Raw genomic sequence first — 26,655 nt, 5'->3', positions numbered from 1 at the left:
TAAAATGAATTATTGATGTTATGAGCTTATCAAATGTTGAGTTAAAATGATGCTTATGAACTGTTTGACTTGCCAATATTTCTAATGCTGAACTTGCGTGTTACCCTCTACTGATGAGACGAATTCGGATCCTGCCACAAGCGGGGTTGTGTACACAGAGGTGACTGTGAGCCGTCTTCGGGTCGGCCGGTCACGGTGCTTGAGAAGGATGCCTACTTCTCAGTACCTTGATGATGATAATTTGTAGATGCGGTACATACATGTTGATTATTTGTCTGCAGACACTTTTATATGATGATTTATTATGAAAACTGCATACACAGCCTCTTTGACGTTAACTTAATTTTTCTGTGTATTGCTGATGTTATGGCAAGCTTCAAACATATAGCTCTAAGAGCACTTTTCTTGTCTTTCAGCGCCTGCCCACTGAGTATTATGTACTCACGCCCTGCATATATTTCTAAATGTGCAGGTTAAGCATGGTCGGAGGATGGTATGGTGTTGGCAGGGATCGTTGTTTCGAGTGATCACCTTTTGATGCTTTTCCGCCTCTATGGCAGCATGATGTTTTGAAGTCATTCTTGGCTTAGTTAAGAAATATACTCTCGGCTATATGTCTCCATACATATAGTTCGATCACCTTTTATTGTGTAACTCTGTATATATATTAGAATCCTTGTACAGGTTTGAACTACGACCTTTTGTTTATGTTAACCCAAAATTCCGATGCTTGACCTTTATAGAAATGTCAATGTTTATAATCTAGAAGAATGTTAAAATTGTTACGAGTTGTTTACGCTTCCGCACAAAGACGAGATTAGTTTTTCAGCCTTCGTTTCCTACTTTCATTTAGTCGTATCGATACCCGGTCTACGCTATCAATGGCTAGGCGGCGGGCTGCGACACTGAGAGTTGAGAGTGATGGAGGACGGAGCTAGAGCAAGATTGAAGATTCTCGATTTCAATATGGTTTTTCATTGTTGAATGTTTATTTGTTCTATTGAGATATTGATTTTTAGTCATATGTCTATGTGTGGCTAGAATCTCTTTTTCCCAGGGTTTAGGGAGTAGACATGATTTGAATTTCTGACTGTTTAATTCAATTAATTGATATTGTTATTCATTTTTATGTTCTTGTTATAATTGTTTGCCTTATTGCTTGATCACCAATTTAGCATATTCATAGGTTTTAATTTGTGGTCGGGAGATGATGATTATTACCTGAACTAAGAACATAGAACACATTTATTTTAATTCTAAAGGGAATTGATAATTGTGAGGGCATAAATCCTAGGAACTTTTAGGAGTTACATGTTAGAAGTGCGATCCAGGGATGGTAGCCTTGCATGTAATCAACGGTTTGTATGCCACGGGAGTGGGTATGAACTAGCTTAGAGATTGCCTTAGGAATCATCTTATTAATTGAACTGAACATGTTAGTTAGGAGAATCTGTTGAAACCTTTACCTTGGGAAATCTTCTCTTATCTGTTTCTCTGTTTCGCAGCTTTATTTATTTTATTTCCTGTTATTTATTTATTTAGTTTTAAAAACAAAACTCATCTTTCCGATTTTCCAGATAGAGGAATAATAATTTAGGATAGGAATTAGTTAATTCAGTCTCGGTTGAATACGACCTTGCTTGCTACTGTACACAATTGCACCCGTACACTTGCGGCATGTCAAATAAAATAGCGAACAAGTTTTTGGCGCTGTTGCCGGGGACTGATTTTTATCAGTACTATCTGTTGATTGTTTGAGACTAATCTGAATTTTTATTTCTGTTTTTTTAAATTTCTGTTCTTTATCTTTCCTGCGGTTCTGATTCTTGCGTTTGGAGTTTTCTAGGTAGTGCATGAACACACGATCTCAGAATCTTCCTCTTGAAGATTTTGATCCCGAGATTGAAGCTACACTCCGCCGCAACAACAGCCAGGCAAAGCAAGATAAAGTGGATTCTATGGCTACCGCGGAAGAAGTCTGTGCTCTCAAGGAGCAACTGCAGCGTTTGATTGAGGCGTAGGAAAACCGCAATGCTCAGAAGCAGCCTCCCATCAATGAGGCGTTCGCTCCGCAGTATCAGTATCATGAGCCTCCAAGAGTCAACACGAATAATTTCGAGCTTAAGACTGGTTTGATCACCATGGTGCAGCAAAACCAATACGGAGGAAACGCAGTGGAGGACCCAAATGCGCATCTGGCGCAATTCCTGGAGTTGTGCAGCACTGTCAAGATGAACGGAGTCCCTGATGACATTATACGACTTCGCATTTTCCCATTCTCACTCAGGGATAAGGCGAAGCTGTGGTATCAAACTCTACAGTTGGGAGCCAATCCAGTATGGGGGGACCTGGCGGATCTTTTCCTGCGGAAGTTCCATCCTCCTGGGCTTACATTGAAGTTGAAGATGGATATTCTTCAATTTCAGCAATTTGATGGAGAGACTTTGGCTGAAACATGGGAAAGATACCAGGAGAAGTTGAGGAAGTGCCCGTCCCATGGCTTTGATGAGGGGACTCTGGTGGTCATGTTTTACAATGCATGTGGAGAGCGTACGAGGATGTTCATGGATACAGAAGCTGGAGGTTTCCTGCTCAAGAAAGGGAGCTCGGAGGCAATGGAGATCATTGAAAGCATGGTGGCTACCAGTTATCAATGGCCGTCCGAGAGGGTACAGTTGAAGAAAGTTGCTGCAGCGTCCAGCTCATATCCCATGGCATTGATCTCAACTCAGTTGGCAGAGCTAAACTCAAAAATTTCAGCGATATCTAGGGGGAATCATGAGCTGGCTGTGGAGATCCCAACAGGCGTAGAAGATGCCAACTATATCAATGGCAGAAACTATGGGAACTTTCAGCACGGGTAAGGCGGATACAATAGTGGACAGCAGTTTCATCATGGAGGGCATCCATACCCAAATTTGGCATATGGGAATCCCAACAATGCAATTCAACCTCCACCAGGCTTCTCGGTAACCAATGGAATGATAAATGAAGAGAAGAAGCCGAATATAGAGGAGTTGCTGATGAAGTTCATGTCCAAATTCGACGAGATGATGGAAAAGCTAGAGTCCAATGCCGCTGCTGTGGGGACTCAAATGAAGATGTTCGAGACCCAATTGGGTCAAATAGCCACCGCTGTCAACAAACTCCAACAGTCGGCCAACTTCATAAACAATGTCAAGGTGAACCTAAAGGAGTAGTGCATGGCCATTGGATTAAAGAGTGAAGTCACCTCTGAAGGTAATCATGGTTCTCATGAGATGGAGAAAGGAGAGCTCTCGTGGAGAGTCCATGAGGAAGGCCGACGACTTCCACCTCATCTGCGTCCTTCTGGGTGGATGTCGTTTCCCCAACGTCATTTTAAGATGGTTGATTTGCCGAGCGGGACTACGCAGGAAGGGGCCATGACGACAAAGTATGAGAGTGCACGGCTGATTGAAGAAAAAGCTGAGCAGGTCACTGTTGAGGTTTCTGGCAGAAAGAATGATGAAAAGCCAGAAGCTACTTCGCCAGCAACTGTGACTATACCTTTCCCTCAGTGCCATAAGAAAGAGAGGGTGCAAGAGCAGTTCTCCAAGTTCTTAAGGATCTTCAAGAAAGTGCATATTAATATTCCATTGGTGGAAGCACTACAGGAGATGCCTCAATATGCTAGATTCTTGAAGGACATTATCTCAAGGAAGAAGAGGCTGAGAGAGTTGGAGACGGTGAATCTCAATGAAGAATGCAGCGCGATTCTGCAGAGGAAGCTGTCGGCGAAGGTCAAAGATCCGGGCAGCTTCACACTTTCCTGCATTATTGGAGGCCAGCATTTCGGAAGGTCACTCTGCGACCTGGGGGCGAGCATAAATCTCATGCCTCTATCTGTTTTTCAGCAGTTGGGGATTGGGGAATTGAAGCATACATCTATGAGGCTGCAGATGGCGGATAGGTCGGTCACTTATCCTCGTGGAATTGTGGAGAACGTGCTCGTGAAGGTGGGGGATTTTATTCTCCCTGCCGATTTTGTGGTTCTAGACATTGAGGACGACAACAAAATTCCACTGATTTTGGGGCGCCCATTCCTTGCAACGGGAAAAGCTTTGATTGATGTGGAGAAAGGAGAACTGACGCTGAGAGTTCACAATGAAAGCCAAACGTTCTATGTCTATGAACCGTGCTGCATCCACAAGAATGAAGTGCCCAAGAGAGCAAAGGATCCGGGTAAGGTTAGAGTTGATGTTCTTAATACTTTTAATGAGAATTTATTTTCTTGGCAGGACCCAGGTGATCAAAAGTTTAAAGGAGGAGATTTGGATGAAAAGCATGGAGCAGGGAGCAGCTGGTCGCAGCACTGCTTGTACCAGCCTCCTTGAAGAGTTTGTTGTTCTGTCGAGCTAACGACGTTAAAAATAGCGCTTATTGGGAGGCAACTCAATCTTGGTTAGTTCGTTTCTTTTTGTTTGCTTGTTTGTTTTTGTACCCCACAATTCCTTTTCAAACTTATTCTCCTTGGTGGTGAATAAGTTTGGGGGATGTGTCTTTGTGGGTGCATTTTTTTATTTTGGTTGTTTGTTCTATCGTTGAGTTTGTTTTAGTCTTGCTTTGGTGGTTCTCTCTGTGATGTTACCTTGATGATGATGTGAGTAGTGTAGAGATTGGTTCGATAACTGGCTCATGATGATTTCTGTTTAAAACTTGTGAAATTGCATGCGTTTGTGTTGAGATTGAGCATGAGTGATGAATGATAAGCATGGTCTCATTGTGTTTGCAATCAATGAAATAAGTTGTGAGGATTTGAGCCTTGACTGTCATTAATTTACAGTCTTATTTTTTATTCTTGAGTGATTGTTCGAGCATGCATGTTTCTCACTAGAACTTGTCTTGGTTTCTCCCTCGAGGTCACATAGTGTGTTTAATAACTTTGAGATGATAGAAGGCCATATTTGCTAGCTTATATTTCCCATAATTGTCCTTTTACCATATATGATCCTAGTTCGCCCCTTTTGAGCCTTATTTTTCATTTTATTTGATTTAGCTTTGGGTGGGAGCTTGAAAATTATTGATATGGGATAGTTGGTTTGTGGAGATGTGTGATTATGGATTATGAATTTTGTTCTTGATTAGAAAAATCGTAGTACCCTGACTTGTTTGAAAAAAAAAAGAAGAAAAGAAAAAAAAAAGAAAAGGAATGGTGGAGAAAAGAAAAGAAAAAAAAAAACAAAACAAAAAGAGAAAAGAGAAAAGAATTGAAAAAAAAATGGGTACATAGGATGCATTAGAGAGACATAATGTTATGAGAAATAATTGTTGAGTTGTGATGGTTTTCGTATTGAAAAATTTGGTTTTGCGGAAGGTGGAGGATAGAATTGAGTAAGAATGCTATAAGGTTGGTGATTATGCTACATTGAGAGTATCTATTAGTCACTTAGCCAAATATATCCTACCCTACCAAAGAGCCTACATTACAACCCTCAATAAAGACCTTTTTGATCTTAGTTATAGGAGCGCACATTAAGTGGTGGAGAGGTGAGACGATTGACAAGCTTATGGTTGAGTACTTGTTTTTCTTGAACTGAGCGTATACACATCCATGTTGATTGACACTTGAGAGTTGAGAGTTCTTATATTCTATATCTTTTTGGTGAGGATTGCAAGTCATTGAGACCATAATTTGAAGTTTGTCATGTGTTAGGTCCGGGGGGGTCTCGAATAGGTGTATGGGGGGGGAATACACCTATAGGCTATTTTTTATCTATCTACCAACCTCAATCAGAGGGATCTCAGTCAGAGATAGAAAAGAAACTTTACAAGCAAATCAGACACCTGTTTAACCGAAATTAGTTTTGACCAACAGGGTTGACGACTGATACTGAAAGCTCTTCAGTAAAGAGTTATCAGTTATGTAATACCCCGAACCTTTTTAATTTATTTATAATTTAATTACAATATATTAGAGATGTTTATGCGTAAATTAATTATTTTATGACTTCATTAAAACTAACGGATTTGATTTTTAAATGTTTTACAGGTTGTCCGACTTAGAGCAAGGATCCGCCCTAGCAAAATTAAAATTTACTTATAAATAAATCTTAAAGAATAAGATTAATAAAATAAAATACAAGAAAACTCTAGAATATGTTAGATATTAATATGTAAATTGTTTATAGTAAAAGTATAAATAAATGGAATATTCTAGAATTGATTTAATAATTAATATCTAAGATTTTTTCTTAAACAATAATAAATAATTTAAATATCTAGATTATTTTAATTGTAATAGATGCATATAAATACAAAAGGGAATTAAACATTCTTACTAAAAAAGAAAAAGATTGCAGAAACTATCTCTCTCTTCTCTCGCTCGCTCACCTCCATCTTCTCTGCGTTCACCACTTTTCTTTCATCCCTCTCTTCATCTTCAAATCCCAACAGCATACTAAGGTAATTTCTCCTAATTCTTGTTTCTGCGATTTTGCTTGTTGAATTTGAAAGGGTTTTGCACTTCTCTTCCATTCTTGTTCTTCTTAATCGATGGCTAAAGGTCTTGAGTAGATATTGGTGGGATGGAGTCTGTTGTGTGAGTGAGGAGGAGGGATTACCGGAACAGTAGTTCCGGCGGCGTGGTGGCTGCCGGCATGACTTTTGCTGTGTTTTTATTTCCCCTGTTTTTGACAGCAGCAAGGTCGTATCTTGCGATCCGTTTTTCATCTGTTTTCTGTCATCAAACCCTATCAGTATAGGTACCATTGGAAAGCTATCGTCGTTGTCTTTCCAACGGTACCTTCGGATCGTCAATCCGACACCGGACGAGGGAGTTATGAGCCAATCAAGTCAGGGTGTCGGGTCTGTGCGCGAAGGTTTCCGCGCGAGTTTGAGTCGACCTTCCGGCGTCAAATCGATGCCGTGAGGGAGAATAAGTTTAGGGGTTTTGTAGCTCATGTCGTAGACGTTCTAATCATAGGTTTTCTTCTTGAAATCTAAGGTCGAATTGGCCGGAATAGACGTCGAGATGTAGCTCCATATGTGTCGAATATGAGTTTTAATATGTTATGCTTATTTTAATTTTTATTTGGGAATTTGAATTAGATTTTGATGATTGTTTCACCTTGAACACATAAATAGATAATCAAGACATTTGCTTTTAATATTATTAGCCAAGAATTGAAATAAATTATAAAGATTATGGTGATCTAAACTTGGTATATTATATAATTAAATTATATGATTATAATGAAGTTTGATTAGTATAATTTATACTAGTAATTGAAACTATGAATTTATAATGTGTAGATTCATAAAATGTTCAAATATGGTCTTCGGCTTCAAGTGTATTGTAGAATTATCAAGAATATATTCAAGAGAGATTAAAAATATTGTTTAAAGAAATGAGAGCTTATTCAGGAATAAGTGCTTGTAATGAAACTAAGTTTAAAGTGTTTCAAGTGCTAGGAGCGGAGCATCCAAGGCTCGAGGAGGACAACCGAAGCAAGCTTGAAGAGGTTTGAATTCAATCACTTAAGGTGGGGTTTACTTTTATCTGTAAGCGTAGTTGTTACATGGTTATAATCATTGTTGTGTTGTGCGTCATTCATATGAACTAATGGGACCCACAAGGGGTCGGATCCACAAGGGATCAAAGAGCTGAACGGCCCACAAGGGGTCAGGTCCACAAGGGACCGAGACTAGTCTCACAAGATGTCAGCTAAGTGAAAAATATAAGAGTTCAACATGTTATGATTCATTACACAATTGGTTATAACTGCTTGCAGTGTTTACCCCACTGAGTGTGCTTGCACACTCATACCCTATTATTTATGATTCTTTTCAGGTTAAGGAGTTGACGGCAAGACGGCAGACATGGAGCTCCACATTCTCCCGTTCTATTATATGATGAAGTATTATATGTTGTTGTTTTTGGTAAATATATCTTGCTACTAACCAACTTAGCCTCTTCCAATTTTGGTGGGTCGAGACTTTATATATATTGGTTTATGATCATGCATTTTGATGACGGCTGTGACCGAATATATATATATATATATTTTGTTTACCGTATGTGTAGTTACGAGCTGTGCCTCGAACACGTTAATTATACTTTTAAACTTGATGGTTTTGTATGTACTCCATCTTTTATATATATAAATATGATGCTTAGATAAAGTTATTATTGAATGTCGTTTATATAACTTACAGCTTCCGTTGCCTTTGAAATATATATATATATATATATATATATATATATATATATATATAGTGTTTTGGCAGAATTATTATTGTAGTTTTACAGCTTCCGTTACATATTTTTTTATTGGAAAAGAGAAATAAAATTTTGATAATTTTTCTATTACACATATAGTATATTTTAATAACTCATTGGTTAAGTATTATTACTTTTAATAGTAATATTTATTAGATTACTATATAATCAAAAAAAGGAAATATTTTCTATTTTTCTTTATAGCCTATACTTAAATTAATATTAGAGAAATGAAATAAATGAATATTTTTGGTAGCATCTCCTATTCGCAAGGGATGGGGGCGTTACACCTCGTATAGGATTTCAGCACCTACACAACTCGCGTAGGATTTCCCTGCTAAGCACACCTCGTGTGAAGGAATATTAAACTGAATTAATGCTCCGTTTGCCCGATGATCGTTTCTTGGATTATTATTAATTTATCATACAACGATTAATCCTAACATGCTCCTATGAATTTAACAACTGCACGTTGGAGTTAGAAAATACCTGAAGAATTCCTAAGAATTCGTCAATCTGTCGCTGAACAGGTCAGTCAGCTTCAAGCCTTCGTTTGAAGCCTCAAACGTCCTCAAATCGACTTCTTCGTCTTCGAGAGAGCTTTCCGTGGCCGCCTGATTCGTCTGAATCGGAGTTCTGTGGAGGAAGTTATGGCCGTTTTACGGAGACTGCCAGAACTTGGTTTCCTGCGAAAATCTGACTCCAGCTCTGATCTTCTCGACTGTATCCCGCTCAATTCCCAACGTTGGATGGACAATGAGCTATGGAAATTCCCAAGACAGAAATCACCTCACGTTTTCCTGCGCCTCTCTCTGCTCTCAAAAACCCTAATTTTATCAGTGTATTTTCCTGAGAGCTGACAGCTGTATTTAATAATACAGAAAACTGAGAGGGGGCGCCAGTTTCTATGTGAGGGCCGAAAATCTGCCCTACTTGGGCTAGGAGACATTGGGCCAGCCCAGGGACCAGATACAAGGAATAAAGATGGGCCTCAAATAAATTAATTTATCTATGGTCAGCCCAGACCATAATTAATTTATAAATATCAGTTCATTCCACTAGAGAACCGATACTGACTTACCCATTTATTGTCGGTGATGAGTCGGGGCTTGTATTTAGACTTATTAAATCTCCGTATTTAAAATATCCGACATCCATTAATTAATTAGAGCTCTGACAGCTTAAATTAATTAATCTCTTAATAATTCCTTAAGCAGTACCACTCAAACTTTATTATTACGCCTGAACTTAATCAACCTGCAGGGTTTAGCGTAATAAACCTTATTGAGCTCCTTAAGGGGATGTCATTATCCTATACTGGATACGGGTACTAATACAGATAATCAAATATCATATATTAACCGATATCACCCAAGATACAGAGTACTCGAGTTAGTATATAACTTTCACCCATAGTAAGTCAAAGTGATATACGAATTAATATATATATCTGAATACTTATTAGTATTAAGATTTATAAGTCACCGAGATCTTGATTCTTCACTTAAGTCAGATAGAAGAATACATCTCAAACTGTGATCCTATCAATACGTAATGACGTACCAGTATAGACAAGTAGCCAAGACAAACTACTTCCATCTATACTGCAGCCTAAACCAATAACTTGTCCTAGAGTTATTTCGGCTGTGATCATATTATATCTCTTAAGGTTATTCCAATTATATGGTCTTCTGTGATCTACAACACACCATATAATCTACTTATATAGAGATAAAGAACATACATATGCAATCATGAACACAATCAGATAGGAGATTAGATAGTGAACTTAGGAAATATTTTATACAAGCATAAAACGTTCTTGCTTTCAGTATACAAATCCAACATCGTGCTCAGACTTCCCTTTCAGAGTTCAGAGTACCTTCCTGAATCTCCGAGTCACTCAAACACTCTTATGGGGGAGAGGTTTAAACGAGTGCCAACTATACTTACAAAGAACAAGTTCTTTGAAGCAAGTTTGACCTTTTGGCTTCTGGGTACTCAGAATATATGCCTAGGGTCTAAGAGAATGTATGTAATCAGCAGTGACTGATTTTGGCTTTGGAATTCTCTTCTTCGATTCAAGCTTTGAGCGTTTAAGCTTTTCGGCTGAGTAGCTATTTCGGCAGAGCTTCAGCTTATGTTGTTGAATCGGTGAAGATTGAAGTGATCCTCGTGCGCTATTTGTAGGAGAACTCTTGAATAGATCCGTTGGCGTAAATCGTCCTCAAGATTTCTTCCGTTGGAGAGCAATTCGAATTTGGGCTGAGGCTTCAATCTTCGAGGTTCCTTGTCTGTGTGGAAACGGCTCTCTTTGAAGGACAGGAGATGTGACATCTCTGAAAAGTAACCACCAGATAGGAATGACCTCTGCAGAGATAAGATATGAAGATATCTCTGCATTTAATGCGGCTGTACTTGAGCGTATGTGGCTTCCTCTGAACGTTGGAAGATCAGTCCTAGGAGGAATGTTCAACTGATACTTGACTTTAGTATCAGTCTATGGCGCGCATTAAATAATCAGTCTTCAACTGATTCTTCAACTGATACTTCAGTTGGTAACTCCAGTCTTCAGTCTTCAGTCTTTGACACCGCAACTAAACTAGAAACGAACTCTAACACTTGAGTTCAAAACGATTCTAGTCTATTACATTTAAGTCCTATGAATTTTGGTATCATCAAAACAAGGGTTAGGATATTCCACAAGGTTCCCAACAATTTCCCCCTTTTTGATGATGCCAAAACCACACAGCAGTTCTAGACAATAAAAAGACTGAGCTCTCAGTACAAGTTCTAGACGAGGGGTGAAAACAGTTCCCCTTAACAATAGAACCTAAACAACTTATACTTAGAGCAAGAACGAAAACAGTTCTAAACACAGAACTTTAAAGAAGACAGAAAAACCATAAATCAGAGCCTGGACAAAGAGTCATTGTCTTCAGGGTGAGATCAATAAGAAGTTCATTTCATTAAAATGACTGATAAGCCATCAGTCGAGGTACAGAGCAAGACTTACATTGGAGTAAAACGATAAACAAAAAACATCATGGTTAAACCATGGACTCCAGCAGTCTGCTTGGCTGCGCCTTGAACTTCTTGATCTTCATCTTCTGTCTTCGTGTCTTCATGTTCCTAAGCTTGTTCCACTCTCACTTGTTTTCCGTTGAATTGAGGTCTCATCCTCTGGTGTATCTTCCTCATGATCATCGGATGAAAGGATGATCATGTTGCTTGACCGACTTAAGTTCATAAGATTGTGCAACTTTCCCCCTTTTTGGCAACATCAAAAAGAAGGATGAACCTAAGAAGGAAGCGAAGACCATGCGAAGGTAAGTTCGCAGGAGGAAGATATTGGGGTCATTGGGGATGAAGAAGGCGAAGGCTTAGAAGGAGGTTAGGAAGAAGAAACAGATGACGAGGAAAAAGAAGAGAAGCAGAGGTTTTGAGAGATGAGGGGTTGTCAAAACAGAGGAGATTGTGAGGGTCTCCCTGTTGACATAGCGCCGGTTGACAATGAGTTCCAGCTCATTGTTGTTGCTCCGCATCGGTTCTCCACAAAGAGCAAGAAGCTTTTTGGTGAAGATGAAGAAGTCTGTCCTTTTTCAAACAGGTACTACAAACCAATGCACCGGGCATGAGGATAGAAGACACTCGCTTCGCTGGATACAAGTGAGGGTAGAGCAAACTTTGACGTCGGAGAGACGTTGTGATCCAGTGGAAGGGTCCGGTGAAGACCAAGACTATGAGCGTCATTCTTCCACTCTATGACTTTGCAGTCATAGATTTCTCCTTTAGTCGGAACAATTTTTTTTTCTCTGCAACTTTAAAAGAAATTGAAACTTTTTCTCATAGTGAAGGCTGTGGAGAGTTGTTAGTTGATGCAGAAAAATCGTGAAGACAGCATGGTGTATAAATAGACAAGATGTGAACCATGTAGAAGATGAAAAGGTTTTTCGAAAACTGTGCCTAAATTGCAATTGAAGAAAAATTTCGCGTCCGCCGTCACTGCGAAGGACTTTGGAAAAGCATCATTACATATGTCATGTCAATGAGCATTTCTAGAAATTTTATTGCAGAGGCAAAAAGGTTGGAAGGATTTTTGGCAAAAAGATCAGGACAAGTTCAATCAAAACATATTTTCTCTTTATAAAATTCTTGTCCTTTTCGGATATTCCATTTTCCAACAATTCCAACAATCAGTTAAAGTTTTTGAAGAAAATTGATCAGTTAGAGAAAAGGTTTTGAACTAAACACTTAAAGCTCTAAACTGAAATAACTGAATTTTGAAAAGGTAAGCATTTAAAATACTTACTGATCAACTGAACATAGTAGTCAGTTGATACCACGTGATCCTGGTTGAATCATCAGGATGACTTCTTCTTCAGATGAGTATTCGGACTTCATTGCATTCCACGTTGGCGATCGTAGAAGCAGCAGTTGATTGACCACCAGTCAGCAAGATTGTTTGAGAAAATCTTCAAACACAGCATCACTCTTCAGGGTTGATGAGGCCGATCTTTGCACATAGATCATTGAACCTCTCTTCTGGAAGAGCCTTGGTCAGCAGGTCCGCTCTCTGAATAGCAGTGGGAATCCATTCCACAGAGATATTCTTCTTTTCGACATGATCACGAATGAAGTGATGTCGAATCTCAATGTGTTTGACTCTGGTGTGATGAACTGGATTCTGGGAGATTGCAATAGCACTGGAGCTGTCGCAATAGATAGGAACTTCCTTTTCCTCGATCCCATAGTCCTTTAGTTGATGGACTAACCACAGGATTTGTGAGCAGCAGCTTCCGGCAGCAACATATTCAGCTTCAGTTGTAGAGGTGGCGACTGAAGTCTGCTTCTTTGAAAACCAAGAGATGAGCTTGTTGCCTAGGAATTGACATGTTCCGGAGGTTGACTTGCGATCAAGATTGCATCCACCGAAGTCGGAGTCTGAAAATCCGGTGAGCTTGATGTCGTCGTCTGCTGGGTACCACAATCCTAAATTGGGTGTGCCCTTGAGATATCTTAGAATCCGCTTAGCTGCATCCAAATGAGCTTCCTTAGGATCTGATTGATATCTTGCACAAACCCCGACTGCAAATGCGATATCTGGTCTGCTCGCAGTCAAATACAGCAAAGATCCAATGATTTCTCTGTACTTCTTCGAAGAGACAGAGCTTCCTTCTGAACCTGGATCAACTTTCCAGTTTGTGTTCATTGGGATCTTGACTGATTTCATGTGCTGAATACCGAACTTAGCTATCAGCTCCTTGGCATACTTGGACTGGCTGATCAGTATTTCTTCTTTGGTCTGCTTGACTTGCAATCCGAGAAAAGAAATTCATTTCTCCCATCATGGACATTTGGAATTTGTTCATCATGATGTCAGCAAACTTATTGCACATGCGTTCGGATTTGGATCCGAAGATTATGTCATCGACATAGATTTGAACAAGCAAGAGATCTTCTCCTTCTTTGAGAGTGAACAAGGTTCTGTCCACAAATCCCTTTTTGAAGCTTTGTTCAATCATATACTCAGAGAGAGTATCATACCACGCTCTTGGTGCTTGCTTCAATCCATAGAGCGCTTTCTTCAGCTTGTACACCTTTTCTGGTCCAGCAACCTCAAATCCGGGAGGTTGTTCTACATAGACTTCATCTGTGAGCACTCCATTAAGAAACGCACACTTAACATCCATTTGGTGTACCTTGAAACCTTTGTGAGCTGCGAAGGCTAAGAAGAGTCTGACTGCTTCCAATCTGGCAACTGGGGCGAATGTCTCGTCATAGTCGATTCCTTCTTCTTGACTGTATCCTTTAGCCACAAGCCTTGCTTTGTTTCTCACAACGTTTCCTTCTTTGTCTTCCTTGTTCTTGAAAATCCATTTCAAGCCAATCACCTTTGCATCGTCTGGTCGATCCACAAGCTCCCAAACTGAATTCCGGTTGAATTCATTGAGTTCCTCTAGCATTGCGATGACCCATTCAGTGGACTTCAGAGCTTCTTCAATATCCTTGGGCTCTGTAGTTGATAAGAAACAGCTGAAATTCTTATCTTCGTTGATGCAGTTCTGGTTGATGTCGAAGACGAGGTTGCACATTGATCTCGGAGTCTTGACGCCATCTGATGGTTCTCCAATGATGTTCTCCTTAGAGTGGAGTTCAAACCATCTTCGATACTTCTTGATCTCTTCAGGGAATGGTGGAGCTTCTTCGGTCAGAATAGCTCTGGGATGTTGAGAACCTTCTGGAGCAGGGGTGAGTTGAGCTGGGGCGGCTTCTGCGCGTTCAACTTGAACTTCAGCAATTGGAGTTCCCCCTTGACTGATGCCATCTGTATTGGCTCCAGTCTGGACTTCAGACCGTTGGTTGATCTTCTGATACTGAAGCATCTCAGTAATCTTCATCTTTGCCAGGTCCCCACACCAAGACAGTAGAGGGCTCGACAGTGTGGATTTCAGCTTTGGAACCTTCAGCGATCTGAACACCCTTTTCAGCATCTTGTTCCCTGAAACAATCTGTAGACTCATCAAAGATCACATGAGGTGTTTCTTCTACACAAAGAGTTTGAGTATTGAACACTCGATAGGCTTTGCTTGAACGTTCTGTTCCAGAGTATCCAAGGAAGACTCCTGGCTCAGCCTTGCTATCGAAGGTGTTCAACCTCTTCTTATCATTGTTGTGTATGTAACACTTAGAACCGAAAGCATGAAAGTAGGCAATCGATGGCTTTCTGTTCTTCCATAACTCGTATGGAGTTCTTCCATGTCTCTGAGTGAGGAAGGAGCGATTCTGCGTGTAGCATGCGTTGTTGATTGCTTCAGCCCAAAACTTCAAGGGAAGTTTTGACTCGGCTAGCATCGTCCTGGCTGCTTCCTTTAGAGACCGGTTTCTTCTTTCTGCGACTCCATTCTGCTGGGGAGTTCTTGCTGCAGAAGTTTGATGACTGATTCCTTGTTCATCACAATACTCACGAATGACAGTATTGAGGAACTCAGTCCCACGATCTGATCTGATGCTGATGATGTTGCTCAGTCTTCTCAGCAGCTTTGGCAGTTCCTCCAGTGTCTCCTTCTTTTTGAAGAGAAAGATAACCCAAGTATATAATCATCCACAACTACCAAGGTGTACTTCCTACCGTTGTAGCTTCCTGGAGTGATCGGGCCAAACAGATCCATGTGAAGTAGATGCAGAATCCTTCCAGAGAAGTGTCCTGTCTTTGACTTGAATGACGTCCGCGTCTGCTTTCCTCTGAGGCATGCTTCACATTCTTGCTTTTTCTGGAATACAATAGAAGGAAGACCTTCTACCAGTTGATGTTTAGCAAGTTTGTTGATCGTCTTGAAGTTGAGATGGTTGAGTCTCTTGTGCCATAGCCAATTGAGCTCCGAGCTGCTCTTGCTGATGAGGCATGTTTCTGGTGGGCTGTCTTCCCAAGAAACGACGTAGAGACTCCCTTGTCTGAATCCCTTCAGAACCACCTTCTTCTGATTGTTTCTAACAGTGAATTCATCCTTTTTTATTTTCACTGTGAAACCACTGTCACAAAATTGACTCACAGACAACAGATTATATTTAAGACCAGAAACAAAGCTAACATTACTAAAACTGGCGTTACCCATGTTGAGCACACCGTAGCCTTTTGTTTCTCCAATCGAGTTGTCTCCGAATGCAACTTTGGAACCAGCTTTCTCAACATACTGGGATAGATATTCTTTGTAGCCCGTCTTATGCTTCGAACAGCCACTGTCCAGATACCACGTTCTGATTGAAGCTTTGGCCTCTTCCTTCTTTTTATGTTTCCTGACATTGACCTGCAAGGAAGAGTTGCTTCAGGCACCCAATCAAACTTTGGGTCCTTCAATGTTAGTTCGAGTTCCCTTTGGAACCCAAATCTGCTTCAGAATTGGTCTGGCTGATCTTTTGCGCTTTGTTGGATGTCTGATCGATGTCGTTGGCGCTTCAGGTGGCACTTGAGCATTCTTCTGTTGAGAAATCCTTTTGAAGGCCTCACTCTTGTAGCAGTTCTGTCTGATGAGTGGTTGAGGTCTTCTTTGTTCGGTGAAGTATCTTCCTTGAGATACTTTAGTCTTTGCAGACTTATGGAGATTTGTCTGTCGTCCAGTGGCTTGTCGTCGAGGAATTGGCATGGCTCGACTGGACTCAGCATTGCTTGATCTCCATGGATGTTGTTCCTTCTGAAACTGAACTGAGGATGTCAGTTTCTGACTGATGTGGCTTTTCTTCCCCCTGGATTGAAGAGGAAGATTCTTCTTGGCTCCAGATGTTCCTTCCCGGATCTTTGACTGAAATCTGCTTTCCAGCCTTTTCAATAAGATGATCTGGTTGGGAGCCTCCTTAGCTCGTCTGTAGCTTCGTAGAGGTGGAACATTTGATCTGGCCATCAGTCTGCGCTTGTGAACTTCATCCATATCATGATCTCTTGATTCTTCTGAGGTTGTGATTTCAGAAGGATCATTCTTAGAGATGATCATGATATTCTTTCCTTTGGCAGCTGCAACCTTTCCTCCGATGTTGTTGACCAGTCCTTTCGATGGAAAGTTGCTCATCATGGGAGACTGCATCATGCAGTTCTTGACTGTTTCTTCCAGCTTGTGATTGAGCCTCTTGATTTCATGAGATGCTCTTTCACATTCTGAATTGGAGACTCTGAGCTTTTCTTCCAGTCGGCTGTTCTCCATGATTAGCTGATCAAGACAAGTTTCATCCGGAAAGTAGATGATTGTCTGATGTTTAGCTCGTTCATCATTGATCTCCTTATCCATTTTCTGATTCTGCTTGAGGAGATCTTCGAACATTTTCCTCAGCTGACAGTGATCAGTCAGGAGCTGATCAAACTCGTCAGTTTCAACGGATGAGCTATCTCCAGATTCTGAGTGGTCTCCTGAAAGCATCAGGAAGTTATCAGTATATGGAGTTTTTGTGAGAGATTTTACCTCTGGGCCATTTATTCCATTGTCGTAGCTGTTGTCGGCTACACTTTCTGATTCGTTGGCCATCAGGGCTCGGCTCTCATCATCTGAGCTGGAACTGTCGTAGTCGGATGATTCTGATGTGTCGTTGGAAGAATCAGCATCATCAGCAACCATCGCTTTCTTCTTCGAAGATCTGCGATCTTTCTTCGCTTTCAGTTCCCTGCGCTCAGCTGGAGTCAATTCAGGGCATTCATGTCGAAAGTGCCCTTTCTTTCTGCATCCAAAACATTCCAATTCTTTGATGTCGTAAGCGGCTGACTTCCTTTCTCCGCTTCGATCTGTGGAATGTCTGGAGTCCCCTTCTCTTTCTTTTCCCTTGTAGTGCTGCTTGTGGAACCTTCTGTACTTCCGGAACTTGGACTCCATCTTGTTGAATCTGTCAGTCAATAGGGCATATTGACTGAAGAAGTCCTCAGGGTTGAGTTCCGTTGGCTCCTTGATCTGCTTCTTGCCTTCTCTGGTCGAGGCCTTCAGTGCAACTCCTCTTAAGGTTGATGGACCATCTTCAGTCTGATCCTCCAGCTTTCTTGTTACCAAGATTTCTCATAAGGTCGAACTCATTTGCCATGAGATCGGAGAAAAGCTTGTTTGTCGGAAGCTGACTGAATTCCTGGCTTATGCTGATGAGCGACTGAGTAGATCTGCCATTCTCCACGTGGCAGTGCTCGAAGAATCTTCAGGTTGATTTCTCGTTGAGTGTATTTGTCTTTGGAAATGGATTGAACTTCATTCAATATAAGATTGAATCTTTGTTCCATTTCTTCGACAGATTCATTCTTGAGCATGAGGAAGGAGTCGAATTTCTGGCAAGCTATGGATAGCTTATTCTCCTTAATTTCCTCAAAACCTACGCACATTCTTTCCAGAATGTCCCACATCTCCTTTGCTGTTCTGCACTTGATGATCTTCATGACATACTTGTCAGGAACGGTGCCGGAGATGATGCTTTTGGCGAGGTTGTCTAACTCATCTTGCTTCCTTTCTTCTGTGGTGAAGTCTGCCTTTGACTTGGGCTGGTCCTCATCGTAAGGTTCCTGATGGATGTCAGTAGGAACCCTTTTTACAGTTTCAGTGATGATGATCGGACCGCTGGTGATGACTTCCCACATTCTGCAATGTTGGGCGGTGAGGAAGCTTTCAAGCCGAAACTTCCATATGTCGTATTTTTCAATACTAAACATAGGTAGAGAAGATAATCTGCTGTGGTTAGTCTCCATCAAAAAAGAGAGAACAGATAACAGCAGATAGAGCAAATAGCAAGCACAAAAATAAGAAAGAGTAAAACTTCTTCGAGACCTTTAAGAAAGGATCTAGTTCAAGTAGGAACTAGTCAGAGACAGATAGTTCTTGCGAACAACCTGCTCTGATACCAATTGTTAGGTCCGGGGGGGTCTCGAATAGGTTATTTTTGATCTATCTACCAACCTCAATCAGAGGGATCTCAGTCAGAGATAGAAAAGAAACTTTACAAGGAAATCAGACACCTGTTTAACCGAAATTAGTTTTGACCAACAGGGTTGACGACTGATACTGAAAGCTCTTCAGTAAAGAGTTATCAGTTAAGTCACAAGAACTTAACTGATCCACGTAAGGGCTTCAGTCGTGTTTGCAAAGATAGAGATGATATCACTCTTCCTTACTATCAGAGGATAGTTCAGTCGGATTGATATCACACGCAGCGGAAATTAAACTTAGTTTCGAATAGCCTCGGTGGAGCAGATAGTTGGATTAGGGTTTCTCTAGCAGTCAGTCAGTGTTCAGTTTTATCAGTAGAAATAGCACAGTAAAGAATGTAAAACTAAAAGCTGTAAATAACACAGAGACTTTTACGTGGTTCGGAAAAACTCTTTCCTACATCCACAGGCTTGCCTGGTTCACTGCAAACCGTAAACTGAAGATAAACTCTCTTCAGCACCTACACACCTCGCGTAGGGTTTCCCTACCTACACACCTCGTATAGGATTTCAGCACCTACACAACTCGCGTAGGATTTCCCTGCTAAGCACATCTCGTGCTCAGACTTCCCTTTCAGAGTTCAGAGTACCTTCCTGAATCTCCGAGTCACTCAAACACTCTTATAGGGGAGAGGTTTAAACGAGTGCCAACTATACTTACAAAGAACAAGTTCTTTGAAGCAAGTTTGACCTTTTGGCTTCTGGGTACTCAGAATATATGCCTAGGGTCTAAGAGAATGTATGTAATCAGCAGTGACTGATTTTGGCTTTGGAATTCTCTTCTTCGATTCAAGCTTTGAGCGTTTAAGCTTTTCGGCTGAGTAGCTATTTCGGCAGAGCTTCAGCTTATGTTGTTGAATCGGTGAAGATTGAAGTGATCCTCGAGCGCTATTTGTAGAAGAACTCTTGAATAGATCCGTTGGCGTAAATCGTCCTCAAGATTTCTTCCGTTGGAGAGCAATTCGAATTTGGGCTGAGGCTTCAATCTTCGAGGTTCCTTGTCTGTGTGGAAACGGCTCTCTTTGAAGGACAGGAGATGTGACATCTCTGAAAAGTAACCACCAGATAGGAATGACCTCTGCAGAGATAAGATATGAAGATATCTCTGCATTTAATGCGGCTGTACTTGAGCGTACGTGGCTTCCTCTAAACGTTGGAAGATCAGTCCTAGGAGAAATGTTCAACTGATACTTGACTTTAGTATCAGTCTATGGCGCGCATTAAATAATCAATCTTCAACTGATTCTTCAACTGATACTTTAGTTGGTAACTTCAGTCTTCAGTCTTCAGTCTTCATTCTTCAGTCTTCAGTCTTCAGTCTTTGACACCGCAACTAAACTAGAAACGAACTCTAACACTTGAGTTCAAAACGATTCTAGTCTATTACATTTAAGTCCTATAAATTTTGGTATCATCAAAACAAGAGTTAGGATATTCCACAAGGTTCCCAACATCATGATTGTGATATCTTGATAATAGAAGATACAAATGCATGTTGTTATTTTTGTTGACAAATCTGAAACCACAATGTTATCCACGTTTCTCTGTGCTCTTGTTGACTCATTCTTGGTTCATCTTTGTTTTGTCCGAGGACGGACAATAGTTCAAGTTTGGGGGGTTGATAAACATGCATTTTTACCTCTTGGTGTGTCATATTTGATGTTTAGTTATGAGGATTTTGTGTGTTTGATGGTTTATTTGAGCTTATATTGGTTTATGGTCAAGAACTTGTTACTTTCTTGTTGTTTGAACGAATTTTCAGAAATAATGAAGCACAATTTGGAAGAATTGGCTGAAATATAAGTTGTAGTTCGTCTCAAGAGGAGTTCGTGAGCACAAACGGATCGTAAATCGGAGTTCGGACGAGGGAGAACGAGCAAAAACAAAATTGCTACGCCAAGCTGTCAGAACCTCGTGGCGCCTCATGCGGGCTGGGCGCGCGGGCCGCGTGACAGCATAGTTTTTGTGCCATTTTTCTATTATTTCAGCTATTTTTCAATCCTACACGGTTTTGACCTATATTTTGAGACCTAGGGCATATAAATACTCCCCAGAAACATATTGAAAGAACCTTTTATCACTTTTTATCATATTTTTACTTTTCCTGAGAGCTGAGAGTGACGGAGGACGGAGCTAGAGCAAGATTGAAGATTCTCGATTTCAATATGGTTTTTCATTGTTGAATGTTTATTTGTTCTATTGAGATATTGATTTTTAGTCATATGTCTATATGTGGCTAGAATCCCATTTTCCCAGGGTTTAGGGAGTAGACATGATTTGAATTTCTGACTGTTTGATTCAATTAATTGATATTGTTATTCATTTTTATGTTCTTGTTATAATTGTTTGCCTTATTGCTTAATCACCAATTTAGCATAATCATAGGTTTTAATTTGAGATCGGGAAATGATGATTATTACCTGAACTAAGAACATAGAACACATTTATTTTAATTCTAAAGGGAATTGATAATTGTGAGGGCATAAATCCTAGGAACTTTTAGGAGTGACATGTTAGAAGTGCGATCCAGGGATGATAGCCTTGCATGTAATCAACGGTTTGTATGCCACGGGAGTGGGTATGAACTAGCTTAGAGATTGCCTTAGGAATCATCTTATTAATTGAATTGAACATGTTAGTTAGGAGAATCTGTTGAAACCTTTACCTTGGGAAATCTTCTCTTATATGTTTCTCTGTTTCGCAGCTTTATTTATTTTATTTCCTGTTGTTTATTTATTTAGTTTTAAAAACAAAACTCATCTTTCCGATTTTCCAGATAGAGGAATAATAATTTAGGATAGGAATTAGTTAATTCAGTCTCGGTGGAATACGACCTTGCTTGCTACTGTACACAATTGCACCCGTACACTTACAGCGTGTCAAATAAAATAGCGAACAGAAGTTGTCCTTCGTTAACACTGAGTGTGTTATGCTTAACTTCATCTTCAGTTCGCATATTGCACTATCAGTCTGAGGTTTTTAATCAGAACATTTTTTTTAGTTGTATGGAATGTTCTTCGACTGATCAGGTGTACTGAAGAGTTTCCTTAATACTTGTACTTCAGTGCAGATGCTTCATTAACTTCAGCATTTAATTTAGGTGCACTTCAGTCCTTCATACTTCAGTCTACAAGACTTCAGTTCTTCGGTTTTCAGTTGTTGGTCTTCAATCCTTCAAACATCAGTGCTTTGGTTTTCTGTACTCTTGTTTTCAGTCCTTGCGACTTCAGTGCTTTGGTCTTCAATTTATACTAGAAAAATGAACTCCAATAGTTGAATTCAAAAGAAATTCTAGTCTATTACAATATAGTCTAAGGGTTTTGGTATCATTAAAACTAGGGTTAGTATATTTCTTCTTATTTCCCAACATGCTCACAAGTCAGTTATGGTCTTACAAGCTCCAGATGAGATGTTGCTCACAAGTCATTTTTTATCTTTTAAGATGCAGATGAGATGATATTCATAAGTCAAATCTCATATAACAACCTTCATATATTATTATGATTAGAAGTTTGACGTTCAAAAGTTAAATGTGATATTTCGAGCTACAGACAAAATGATGTTCAAAAATCTTGTAAGGTTCAGATATAAATATGTTCACATATAAGATGTGGTCTTAAATTTTACCCATCATTTTAAAAAAATTATACTCCTATAACATTTGTAAATCTTTCCTATATATGCTTAACAAAAAATACAATGTATCAATCCTTTATCATATCAAATATACCTATTTTTTTGTCTTATTTTTTAAAATCTCAAACCTCACATCGAATAAAAAATTATAAAAAGGCAGTCTATTTTAACTCTCAACAAAAAATTAACATGTAATTGGCGAAAATTGTTGAGATTATTATAGTTTGAACTATACCAACAATTTATTTTGATCAAATAAAATTAATTAAAAAATACTCCCTCCGTCCCGCGAAGCATGACACGTTTGAGTTCGGCACGGGAATTAAGGAATTGTAGATTAGTGTTTTAAGTGTGTAATTAATAAAGTATAAAATTGATAAAGTAGGAGAGAGAAGGTAATAAAAGTGATAAAGTAGGTGAGAGAATATAATAAAGGTGATAAAGTAGGAGAGAGAATTTAATAATTATTGACAAAAAAGGAAACGTGTCATGCTTCGTGGGACAACCCAAAATAGGAAAGTGTGTCATGCTTCGCGGGACGGAGAGAGTAATTTACATAAAGGCCATTTCATATGCCATGATTATAAATAATGTAAAATGATAATTATGAAATAAAGTGGTTTCCCGTCGAATTTCGACGGGTTACACACTAGTTAGTCTTCGTAATTGCACCAAAAGTTGTTCCCACAACAATCAGAATTGTTTCATCTTAATGGGACGAGTAGGGGTTACACCAATTACTTTAACGTGTTGATGATGACAATGAGAGTTATAGTGGGTAACCTCACTGTCATAATGAGACGATGGGAGTTATAGTGGGTAACCTCCCCATGTGACTTAATTTTGCAGGCTCTTGTCATTATGAGATTTAGGCGTGCAAAGTGGACTGTGCTTATAAATAAGATAGTCATTCGTACATTTTACGTACTGGAAGTTCTGCACACAAGCTCTCTGCATAACATAATCTCGAAATTCTATTCTCGTCTGGTTTCAGTTCATCTGGTTTCAGTTCATCGAAGCTTATTGATAAGCAATGTTGCAACCTACGAGACGAAATTATTTCATATTTGATGACCATACGCAATCTATGAGTATTACAGAGAGACATATCTCATCTTACGAATAGAGTGATTACTGGAATCGCTTCATTTTGTAATTTGTTCAATTCAATTTATTTCTTGATATTCTCGTCTTCTACATATTTTTGTTGCATCTTAAACATTCATTTTCCAACTTTGACCGTACAATATGATTTTGAAGTTCCTACTATTCGTCTCGACGTCGAATCCATCTACCCTAAACACACGGCACACTGAGGGCGTGTTTGATATGGGTCGATAACCAGGATAAATTAAATTAGTATGGATCTATGTGGTGTTTGGTATTATGTGATAATAATGTGGTCAACTCTCACTTTATCCTAAGAACCTGGCTTATTTTGTGGGATTAACCCACACTAATAAACCCACCCCCCCCATCCGATAAATTTTATACTGATCTGTTTGAATAAAAAAATGTTACCCTTTCACGCCAATCGATGCAAGCATATGGTCGCCCAGCCCTAGTTCATGCGCCTCCATCATTCACCATTTTTCGAATATCTTTTCTCTCTTCCCAGCGGCAGTCCAGAAAATTTTTACCAGAAGCGAGGGGTTGTCTAATCTGGTATTTGAGGAGACGGCGATAAGGAATTTCCCTGATTCAGCGTTTCAGGCGCCGGCGATATAGTCATCTTCCATCTCACGTCTGAAGATTTGAAGTTGCGGTATCACATCAACGATTGGAGCACCAAGCTATTCCTCCACAAAAGGTAATAGATTGTATGATTATTCTCTCCCTACTGTCATTTTGTCAAGTTTTCGAAATTGAAATGATCGATTGTATTGGTCTTGGCTTGTGTGTGTCTACGAGAACGGGTGGTTCCATTACGATGTGGTCTTCTATTTCCTAGTAATTTAGGGTTCAATTTGGCTCGATTGTCTTTAAAAATTGCTGCACAAATTGTATGATTTCAGATATTCCCTGCGGTCGTTTTATCAAGTTTAAGGTAGGAGTTATCTAATTTTTAAGGTGTTCGATTGTGTGTGTCTTCTATTTCCAGTAATTTAGGGTTCAATTTGGCTCGATTATCTTTAAAAATTGCTGCACAAATTGTATGATTTCAGATATTCCCTGCGGTCGTTTTATCAAGTTTAAGGTTGGAGTTATCTAATTTTTAAGGTGTTCGATTGTAATTTAATGTTCTTATTTCATGTACAGATTGTATGATTCTTTTATCCTGTCATTCGTTTCATCAAGTATAGGGTTGGAAGTTTCGAATTTTGAAGGGCTTGGATTGTGTGTGTCTGCAAAAAACTTATTTCCATGAGGTTTTGGTGGCCCTTCTTTTGTTGTAGTCACTGCTCCCTTTGGGAATTATGCAGCCACAAGTTATTGGGGGCTATTTATTCAAAAATGACATTAATCGCTACCATCTATTTACTTTATGATTATTTATCAAAAAATGACAGCGGTCGATTACTATTTTTGCTGCCATCTTGTCTTACTTGTTGCCATCTTGCATTAGTGGCTTACTTGCGACTTATTTATCCTAAAAGTGATATTGCTACTTCACCTAATTTGGCTCGGTTGTTGTTTTATTTGGGACAGCAACAAAGGGGAATTGCCACGAAGCACAAATTCAGAGGACAACTCCTATACAGAGGTATTGTAATGCGAACTTACTTCATAAACTGCGTGAATATGACAGTTTAGGAGTTGAGCAGCATGTGTGTTATTTATCTTTTTTGGACAAAATCGATTTTCCCGTTGGCTGGCAGTATATTATTTGATCGAAGGAAATTCAATTGCCGTTTCTGCGACCTCTCTATTTCATTAGACGAACTCTATTTGATGTCAACGTGACTACATTTGCTGTCATTAAAGTTAGATAGCGTGGGCTGTTAGTTTATTTATTCTTTTGGTTTTTACAGTTTTTGATCATTTCATTATGAAAATAAACTGATGGAGTTATGGGTCCCTACTTTTTTGGTTGATAGGCAATTGCATTACCTGTTACAGCTGCTATTACGACCGTTGTATTGAAAAATGCCTGGAAGGGAAGATAGTCGAATGCGTGATATTTCATTCGTTGTTTTGCAAGAAATTTTGCGCGTACATGCGATACAAGTTGCATTGTTGTTTGTCTATTATTATAAGACTAGACTAGGCAAAAGAAAGCGACGTACCGAACCCCTAAAATATGAGATAATAAGTAAGTTGTCCGACCAACAAAAACATTTAAGCCGTCTAGTTGGTCTTAATGATGACGACTGTATTTCCAACCTTCGAATGGACCGTAGAACTTTTGCTAGGCTTTGTGTTATATTGCGAGAACGGGGGGGTTTAGTTAACGGCCGGTTCGTGACTGTTGAGGAACAAGTAGCAATGTTTCTTTCGATTTTAGCCCACCATAAAAAGAATATAGTGGTCCGATTTGACTTTTGGCGATCCGGTCAAACAATATCGCACTATTTACATGTTGTATTACGTGCTATTATACGTCTTCACGACTTGTTCCTGACCAAGCCTGAGGCTGTTCCGGCGGATTGCAATGATCCACGGTGGCGGTGGTTCAAGGTATATGTATTATGAAAAAAGTTATATTTACTTTAAACCGATATTTAGTGTTCTTGTTGTTTTCACTAACATGATGTATGCCTTGTGAATAGGGTTGTTTAGGGGCCTTAGACGGCACGTATGTGAGTGTCATGGTTGGTAATGAGGACAAACCACGATATAGAACGAGGAAAGGGTAAATATCTACCAATGTTCTAGGTGTATGTGATCGCAATCTGAACTTCAGTTACATCTTAACGGGTTGGGAAGGTTCGGCTGCGGACTCTAGAATCCTACGGGATGCCATAAGTAGACCTCACGGCCTTAAAGTCCCAAAGGGTATAAATTGCTATCTCGTGCCTTCAGTTCTTAACTATTATTACATTACACCATTATGATTAATTGTTCTCTTTACTTTATTGTTACGTTGATAGGGAAATTACTACTTGTGTGACAATGGTTACGCGAATAGTGATGGTTTCCTAACGCCATTCAAAGGCGTTAGGTACCATTTAAAAGAGTGGGGCCCAAACAATGCACGTCCACAAAACAAAGAAGAACTCTTTAACTTGAGACATAGTAAAGCAAGGAACGCGATAGAGAGAGCCTTTGGGATATTGAAGATGAGATGGGGTATTCTTAGATCACCGTCGTTTTATCCAATCCGAATTCAAAATAGAATCATAATGGCTGCTTTTTTACTTAATAACTTTATTCGGATGGAGATGCCGGTCGATCC

General features: G+C 39.6%; 2 long non-coding RNA genes across 3 annotated transcripts; both read left to right on the top strand.

The window, feature by feature from the left end:
• The first annotated feature begins 5,948 nt into the window (after nt 1-5,948).
• Nucleotides 5,949-8,148, top strand: LOC131011512 (uncharacterized). Of its 2 annotated transcripts, none has more exons than XR_009096978.1 (2): nt 5,949-6,423; nt 7,432-8,148. It is a non-coding gene; the product is annotated as an uncharacterized LOC131011512 (long non-coding RNA). The 2 variants fall into 2 exon arrangements; XR_009096977.1 differs by having other exon boundaries at nt 7,426-8,148.
• Nucleotides 8,149-23,699: 15,551 nt separating this feature from the next.
• Nucleotides 23,700-26,250, top strand: LOC131011511 (uncharacterized). The gene is made up of 4 exons (XR_009096976.1): nt 23,700-24,129; nt 24,969-25,023; nt 25,358-25,937; nt 26,030-26,250. It is a non-coding gene; the product is annotated as an uncharacterized LOC131011511 (long non-coding RNA).
• The last annotated feature ends 405 nt before the right edge of the window (nt 26,251-26,655 follow it).

The sequence above is a fragment of the Salvia miltiorrhiza genome, chromosome 2 (assembly GCF_028751815.1).
Source record: "Salvia miltiorrhiza cultivar Shanhuang (shh) chromosome 2, IMPLAD_Smil_shh, whole genome shotgun sequence".
Taxonomy (NCBI): Eukaryota; Viridiplantae; Streptophyta; class Magnoliopsida; order Lamiales; family Lamiaceae; genus Salvia; species Salvia miltiorrhiza.
This window is presented reverse-complemented; position numbering and strand designations above follow the sequence as displayed.